Raw genomic sequence first — 8,680 nt, forward strand, 5'->3', positions numbered from 1 at the left:
GGGGGGGGGGGTACTGCCCTGTCCCCTTAGACTATTTCACAGCTACTGAGATGGCTGAGCACCCCACTGTGCACAAACAGGAAGTGATCCTCAGGCCAGAGGATTCCCAGTGATGCCCTTGAGGAGGGGCCAGGTGCCCAGGCCTGGGGATGTCCCCTCTGGAGCTCCCCCATCCAGCTTCTGTGCCCTGCAGCTTAGGCTGAGTGCTTACATTGTCATTTATTAATTAATTCATGGGTGCAGAGTGGACACCCAAATCACTGCACAAACACTGGCATTAATTTTTAATCACTGTCATTATGAGTCTCTCATTTAGCGCTGGCTGCAAATTCCCTGAATCATCAGCACGCTGTTCCTTTCCCTTTATGAATGCACCGCCCTGGAAAGCAGGGGGCTGGGGCCAGGAGCTGTGGAATTCTCTAGTTACAGGGCCTGGCGGGTCAGTGTGCCCCACACCCCCACCCCTGGCCTTGAATCCATCACAGCTGGTGCCTTGGGGGGCACATGGGCCTCACCCTCCTCCCCTTGATCCTGTGCACCTGCCTTGATCCCCACGCAAACACCCCAAGTGCTGGGGAGGTGCAGACTGGCAGGGGGCAGTCACAGCTCATCTGGGCTCAGCCACCAGCCTGTAACCTTGGGCCAGGCATTTGATGGCCTCTTGAGGCCCAGATTCCACATCAGTAAAAAGGAACCAATAGGTGCCACCCACTTGGGGGGTCTGAGGATAGGCACCCCTGGGGGCCTGGCCCAGGACAGTGGTGTTATCAGAGTTGTCCTTGAGATCTGGGACTTGTCTGCTGTCCTCCCCTGCCCAGGCCCAGATAAGAGGACGCATGTGCCTGATGCTCCAGGACCCAGGTGCCCCCCTCCCAGGTCCAAGGCACCACGCTTCTTCAAGGTCATTATTCCTGAGGGTCCCTGATGAGAGGTGCTGTGGAGGCTGGGGTCCCCTGTCCAGTTGCAGTTGGAGGGGCTGCAGCGAGCTTCAGCCAGGAGGGTCTGGCAGCTGGAGAGACCTAGAGATGGAGGTCAGCAGGAGCCTCCGGTGACCACAGCTGCTGCTGCTCCACTCAGGAACAATGGCCCAGTGTGCCCTGCTCTCTCCACTATTCTTTGTGCCCCAAAGATGCCACTTGGCAGGGACAGCTGTTGAGCTCACAATAGCCACTTGAAGTACAGGGCAGGGTGGCCCAGGGGCCTGAGTGTCTGAGTCAGTCAGATCTGGGACCTGTACCCAGCTTCCAAAGACCCGAGCTCAGGTCTGGGTGACCCCAAGCCACGCCCCTCTCAGCTCCCACGCTGTAGCCTGGGGAAAGGCCCTGCTCCCCTGGGCAGGTGAGGCAAGATCCCTGGGGCCCAGGGCAGTGATCCAGCTTCTGCCGGCCTCTGAGTGAGACTGCACATTTTGGACTAAGAATCAAGGAGATGGGACATTTAAGGCTCAGGGATTCTGCCCTGGCCTGAAAGGGAGACCTCACAGCTTTCTTCCTGTACTTCTCAGTGTGGGCTTTGTTTGTTTGTTTGTTTTAGGAGGGTGTTCTGGGGATTAAATCCAGGGGTGCTTTACCACTGAGCCCCTACCCCCAGCCCTTTTTATTTTTTTATCTTAAAACAGGGTCTTGCTAATTATGCTGAGGGCCTCACTAAGTTTCAGAGGCTGGCCTCAAACTAGAGATCCTCCTGCCTCAGCCTCCAGAACCACTGGGATGACCAGTGTGCACCACCATACCTGGCTCAGACGTGGTGTTGGAGGGAGGCACTTCAGATGAGGCCCAGGAAGGTGCAGCGGAGGGCCTTGAGTGGGGCTGTCCCTCCGGACNTTTTTTTTTTTTTTTTTTAAGAGAGAGTGAGGGGGGCGGAGAGAGAGAGAAAATTTTAATATTTTATGTTTAGTTTTCGGCAGACACAACATCTTTGTCTGTATGTGGTGCTGAGGATCGAACCCAGGCCACAAGCATGCCAGGCGAGCGCGCTACCGCTTGAGCCACATCCCCAGTCCTCAGTGTGGTTTTAAGATCACCCTCCCCTCCTCCATTCTGTGTCCAGGGTCTCTCCAGGCTGAGCAAACTGGTCAAAGCTCCTTGGACTCAGATGGAAAACTCCCCAGGCCCCAGCTTCACCCACGGCCCCCCGCCCCCTGCTTTGCAGAGAAGGAGCCCTATGACCACAGTTTGGGAAGGCAGCAGGCCTAAGTGTCCCCAAACCTGCGTTGGCAGCCGTGACAGACGGGGCCAGCTCAGGTTACACTCTGATCTCTTCCTATGTGGCCACAGCCCCTCCTTCAGGCTCTCCTGAGCTGGCTGGCTTCTGGCCCACTGACCCTGTGGGGAGCTCCCCATCCATCACTCACTCACTCACTCCCGCACTTAAGAAGACCTTTCAACTTCTACTCACTCCAAAGATCCAGAATGAGCAAGACCGTCAAATTGCCTAGGAGAGTGTGGTCAGCAGAATCCCAACCCCAGAAGCTGTGAATATGTCACCACATGTGGCAAAGGGGACTTCACAGAGGCAACTCACTTAAGGACTTGCCATGGACAGCGTATCCTGGATTATCTTGGTAGCCCAACATCATCACTGGGGGCCTTCAAGAGGGCGGTAGGGAGGCCGGAGGGAGAGGAGGGGGCGGGGCAGAGAGAGGTCAGTTGTTTTGTGTTTGTGGATGGCCCCCAGGCCTGGCACCTGCGAGGCAAGCACTCCCCCTCTGCGCTACACCCCAGCCCCTAGAGAGAGGTGAAGGCTCTCCTCAGCTGGATTTGAAGACACCCCGAGCCAAGACGTGCAGGAGATTTCCAGAAGCTGGGAGGGCCTCCCCCAAAGACAGAGGTGGCCTTGCCCACAACTTGATTTTAGCTCAGAGAGTCACGTGGACCTTCTGACTTCAAGAACTGCCATACCCTGTGTCATGTGGTGCCACTGCAGTCGTGGTCATTTGTCCTAGCAGCAGTGAGGAGACCAGGCAGTGGGCACTTGACCAACAAGGCACTGGTGGTTCAGTGGGGCCATTCGGGGACAGAGGCACTGGAGGAGCTGTCACAGGACCACTTAGCTCCCACGTGGGCATCCAGGGAAGGCTTTGGAGGAGACGGGACAAAGCCAGGGACAGGAAGAGCGACTTCAAGGGCTGAGCCCGGATTGCACTTGCTTGCATTTAGGAAGCCAAGGCTATGGTTTAGGCTGGATCTCCAGATGGGAAGGGCTGCAGCTTCAGGCCTTGGGGAGTCAGGAAGAGACCTACTTTGTGATGTTGGTAAATTTGCATCTGAGAGAGAGCCCTAGGCCTGCAGAGTCCTGGGGTTGCTCTCCAGAGAACCCTCAAAAGAAAGGCATCCAGCAGCCCCTTAGCCAGATTCTAGCAGCTGCCATGAAGTAGCCAGGGAAAGAAGATGTTCCCCCTCCCCTGGCCCCTGAGAGACCGTTCTGTCCTTTCTAAAACACACACACACACAAAAACCAAACAAAAATGTAGAAGGTCTCCAGGTGCCGAGGTGTACACCTGTCGTCCTAGCGACTCAGGAGGCTGAGGCAGGAGGACAGCAAGTTCCAAACCAGTCTTAGCAAATTTCCCAGGCCCTGAGCAACTAAAATGGCCAGGGATGTGTCTAGTGGTAAAGCACCCAAATCCTCAGTACCTAAATAAATAAATAATAACAGAGAAGGAAAGAAAACCTAGAAGGTCAAGCAGACCATGATCATGAACGAAGTCCTAACCCAGCAGCTGGGCTCACGTTCCCCCTGTGGGTGGATAACCTCATCCTGGAGGAGGGTGTCCTATAAACAGGGATCCACTCTCTGGCTGTGACCAGGACAGTGACAGAATTGTCCTCCCAGGCCTGGCCTGGTGAGCCTGGCTCGGTGGACAGTGAGTCCAAGGTCACACGTTGGATCTGCCTTTGGGTCAATGAGGTCTGGAAGAAAAACTCCATTTTCATCCCCGGACTGCCCTCCAGCCTGCATCTGTGGATAATTCTCGGGTCACAAGGCAGACAGAGCCCAGATGGAAAAACGCCCGAGGCCTGACTGTTGACAGGGAGTCAATTGTGCCCATTTAGTTCACAAAGCCCAGGGATGTGGGTGGCAGGAGCCAGTGGCAGAGGGTGGCCCCCTTCTCCCAACCTGGATAAACCACCCTGACCCTGGACCTAGGTGCCGGAGGGAGACGCGGTGGACCCTGAGCCCGCCCGTCCTGACCTCCCCTCCAGCCAGGGCCTCTCACGCCTGTCCGGCCCTCAGTTCCTAGCTGGGCCTTGGGTTCCATCTCTTGGTCAACAGCTCCACATCCGGCTGCGTTTCCTCCAGCACCGTCGTCAGCCGGGGCCGCTGTAACAGAACAGTCATCTGAAGAGCAGACATGGATTTCTCAGAATTCTGGGCAGTCTGACATCAAGGGCTGGCAGGCTCGTTCCCGGGGAGGCCTCTCCCCAGCCTGCAGTCCCCGTCCTCGTGACCTCATCTAAACTTAATCACCTCCAAAGGCCCCACCTCTTACCACCATCCCATTGAAGGTTCCGGCTTTGACACAAAAGTTCAGGTCCTAACAGCTGAACAACTTGAAATGGCTCCTCCTGTATTTAATGTAATGTCCCCCAAAGGCGCATGTGTTAAAGACTTTGTCACCAGAGTGATGCTGTTGGGAGGTAGAGGAGCCCTTAAAAGGAGGGGCCTAGTGGTAGGATTTAGGTCACTGGGGGATGTCCTTGAAGGGAAGAATGGGACCCAGGCCCCTCCCCTTCCTCTTGCTGTCTGTCTCTCTCCTTCTCTCTCAGTTCCTGGCCATTGCTCCCTCTGTGGTCTGCTGCTTCACCACAGACTCAAAATCAATGGGGCCATAGCCATGGAGGGAAGCCTCCACTACTGTGAGCTAAAACAAACCTTTGCTCTTCTTAAGTTGATTACCTCAGGTATTTGTTAATAGTGACAGGAAGCTGACTAATACAGCTTCCCTACCTCTGAGACCAAATTCCAATTCCCCCAAATCACTGCCCCCTCAGTCTTCCTCTCTAGGAATTTTCATGACACCCAGATGCTAAAGTGAAAAGCAGGTGTGTCCTTGACTTCCCAAGAGCTTGTCCTGAGCAATGCATTTGTAGGGTCACTGCAGGACCACTGGGTTCCAACATAGGCAAGGAGGGGGTGCTTCTGGAGGAGGTGAGACCAAGCTGTGGACACCCTTTTGGTCGGGTTTTAACGCCTCTTCCTTGGGCCATCACCTTATCTGAGGTGAGACCCGGATTCTCCTCTGCCCCAGCACCTAGGGTGCCTTTTCTCCAGAGCCTTCAGCAGCTGAGGCCAAGCTTTGGCTCATCTTTGGCTTGTGGTGTCTGTTCTCACCCTGCGCCCCAAGCCGTTAAGGTTGGGCCCAGCTGGGTGCTTCTCCACCAGGCTGAGCAGCACAGGGCCAGGGCCTTCAGCACAGTTAGGGTCCCATCAGCACGTCCTAATTTCTTTTAAAACCAAGAGCCGGGCATGTTGGCACATGCTGTGAGCCCAGCAACTCCAGAGGCTGAGGCAGGAGGATCTCAAGTTTGAGGTCAGCCTAAGCAACTTAGCAAGACCCTGTCTTGGAAAAAAAAAAAAAAAAGCTGGGGATGTGGCTCAGTGTCCCTGTGCGTGGGGTGAGGAGGAATCCCAAGAGAATATATGTAACCAAAGTAATGTAGCATTTTAACAATTTTCATGGTGTAAGGAGCCCACCAAAGCCATAATGCCAACCTGGGATTATATCTCTCTTATCTATTGCTATAACCCCAGCACCTTCCAGAGTGCTTGGCATATGGTAGGTGTTTGACACTTATTTGACAAATAAATGATCCAGCACTACAGATATTTTTTTGTTTTCAGAAAATACAACCTCCAACTCTCTGCAGTCAGTTCTCATTTGCCTGAGAGCCAGGGAGGAACCCTGGTTGTAAGAAACACTAATCCCAGCCACTCTGGAGGCTGAGGCAGGAGGATTACAAGTTCAAGGCTAGCTCTCAGGGGAATTTAGCAAGACCCTGTCTCAAAAAGTAAGGAAAGGGGCTGGGGATATAGCTCAGTTGGTAGAGTGCTTGCCTTGCACGCACAAGGCCCAGGGTTCCATCCCCAGCACCACCAGGAAAAAGTTAAAAGAAAAAAGAAAGGAAAGGACTGGGGGGTGTCGCTGGGGGTGTCCCCACTGTAAATAAATAACAAATAAACAAATCAATAAAAAAGTATGTGGGGTGGAATATGTGGGGTGGGGTGGATGTGGTTCAGTGGTAGAGACTTGGTTAGCATGTGCAGGACTGGGGCTCAATTCTCAGTATAGAAGGGGGCAGGCGAGGAGGAGGGAGAAAAAGGGAAGGGGAGGAAGTGCTATTGCTCAGGGCGGTCTTTCTGGTCAGCCAGGAGAGGACAGAGGGCAGGCCTTGGGCAGCTGCCTTCTCAATGCCTTCCTTCCGGGCTGGGATGTAGCTCAGTTGGTAGAGTGCTTGCCTTGCATGCACAAGACCCCGGGTTCAATCCCCAGCACCACATAAAAAGCACTTCAATGACTTCCTTCCTTTGATTTTAGGATGTGGAATTAGAAAGCTTGCCCTATGCAGCCGGGTTCCGTGGCACATGCTTGTAATCCCAGGGACTCAGGAGGCTGAGGCAGGAGGATTGTAAGTTCAAGCAATTTAGTGAGGTCCTACGCAACTTAGGGAGAACTTGTCTTAAAATAAAGAGGGTTGGGGATGTGGCTCAGGGGTAAAGCACCTCTGGGCTCAATCCCTGTACCCACCCCCCAAAAAAGAAGAAAGAAAGCTTTCCCTACGCAGCCACTCCTCAAGTGTACCCACACAGTGGCCCTCTATTAGTGAGAAAAAGGTGCTGATTTTCTCAGTCATGCAGGTAATTTATAAGGTAAGGATATATCCTTTCCCTCACGGGACTCCACAAATATTTTTCATGCTTTGAATAAAAAAATGTGACTTGGCCTGGCATGATGGCGTACACCTCTAATCCCAGCAAGTGGGGAGGCTGAAGCAAGAGGATCCCTAGTTTAAGGCCAGCCTCTACCACTACACCCCTGAGCTACATCCCCAGTCCACTTTTATTTTTTATTTTGAGATGGGGTCTCACTAAGTTTTCTACCCTGGCCTGAATTTTCAATCCTCCTGCTTCAGCCTCCAGAGTCACTGGGGTTACAGGCGTGGCATGGCATGGAGTGGCGCCTCTTTTCCAAGGATACTAATTCTATTCACAAGGGCTCCATAGTCATGACCTCAATGACCTCCAGAAGTCCCCACCTCCAGGGGGATGGTTAAGATGTTGACAATGTAAACATTCAGCCTGCTGCTATGTATTATGAGACCACTGCTGAGACCATGGCCTGGAATGTGACCTTGGCCCTTCCAAGGCCCCACGGATTGCTTTTAGACCTTAGTGTTAGGAATCACCGATCTGCTTCTGGGTTCATCATGACCTTGTGAGTCTTGAAGCCGGCTAGTTTCCCTCTTTGCTTTGACCAACAGGAAGCTCAGAGCCCCTTGTGCAGCCTGCCTCTGAGAACTGCGGCGGCCCTCCCCTGGTGGGTTGCACCGATGGTTCCTGCCTTGTTCTTGCTCTCATCTATTTTTGTCCTATTGTAGTTGATTATCTCTGTAGACCGCCTCCAGAACTTTCTGGAACAAAACAGGGCACAGAAGGAAAATAAAATCCCTGTGGCCTTGGTAGATATTTTTCAACAAGCCAAGTGTCACTGGGGTTGGATTCCTGCTGGGAAGGCGGCCACCCTGGGCTCCTGAGGCCACTCTTGGGCGTCTCCCTTTGGAAGAACAAACCTCGCCTCGGGGTGGGGGCAACAGGTCCAAGGCCAAACCACTGACATCCATCTGCCTGGGAACGCTGCTCCCTCCTCCGAAACCTTCTCTCCCGACTCCCATCTGGCGGTTGGCCGGAAGCCACGGGCCTGCAGAAGACTGCAAAGGGGAAGGGGGAGGGAAGCCTTCCATTTTTATTCCTAACTTTCTTTCCTGCATCTCTTATGGGGCCTCAGGGCCCAGGAGTGAATTGTGCCCAGGTTAACAGCTCAGGTGAGGGGTGTGCCAGGGAGGGGGCCTGCCCACAGGTGGAAAGGCTGTCCTGCAAGAGTCCAGGCTCAGGGGCAGCCAAGGAGGGGCTGGGAGTGTGGCAAACACCTGAGACCGGCAGCTCCGTCTTGCCCCGAGTCCTGGCATCTCCCAGCCGCCCCGCCGTGGGCCCATGGGTCCATCCCCTCAGCCAGCCCTCCCCTGCCAGGCCAGAGCCAAAGATGCCAGCCATCTCCACCTTGGACGGCCCTGCCCTGGGGCCCAGGTTCTTCCCATCTCTAAACCAGGGGCAGGAGATGAAGAATTCCTCAGATATCTGCCATCCTGCATTCCTCTGGGAATGTGTCGCAGCCTTGGTGGAGAGGAGGGGTGGCTTGGGTAGGGTGACAATAGGGTCAAAGGTGAACACCATGTGGGACAGCCTCGATGGTAGCTCTGGTCCTGCGTGACAGAGACGGAAGTGAACTTGGCAAGGGCAGGGCCAGCAGCCGGGAGGGAGGTGGGTGCTCCCCCGAGTGCTGGGCCTCTGTCCTGCGCGGCCCCACCAGGCACTGGCCCCACCTGGTCACTCCAGGTCCCAGAGGGGAGGTCGTCAGGCTGGGAGGACTAGTGATCCTGAGGAAGGGCACTGGAGCCCAGGC

At 54.5% G+C, this 8,680-nt stretch overlaps 1 protein-coding gene across 1 annotated transcript in view; it reads right to left on the reverse strand.

Moving 5' to 3' along the window:
* Positions 1-8,680, reverse strand: part of Cpsf4l (cleavage and polyadenylation specific factor 4 like) — a 17,928-nt gene extending 9,248 nt beyond the window's left edge. Inside the window, exons 1-2 of the mRNA XM_048795728.1 lie at positions 8,669-8,680; positions 4,923-4,932 (exon numbers count right to left, since the gene is read on the reverse strand). The gene's annotated coding sequence lies outside the window, so the exon portion shown is untranslated. The remainder of the gene's footprint in view (positions 1-4,922; positions 4,933-8,668) is intronic.

The sequence above is a fragment of the Marmota marmota genome, unplaced genomic scaffold (assembly GCF_001458135.2).
Source record: "Marmota marmota marmota unplaced genomic scaffold, marMar, whole genome shotgun sequence".
NCBI lineage: Eukaryota > Metazoa > Chordata > Mammalia > Rodentia > Sciuridae > Marmota > Marmota marmota.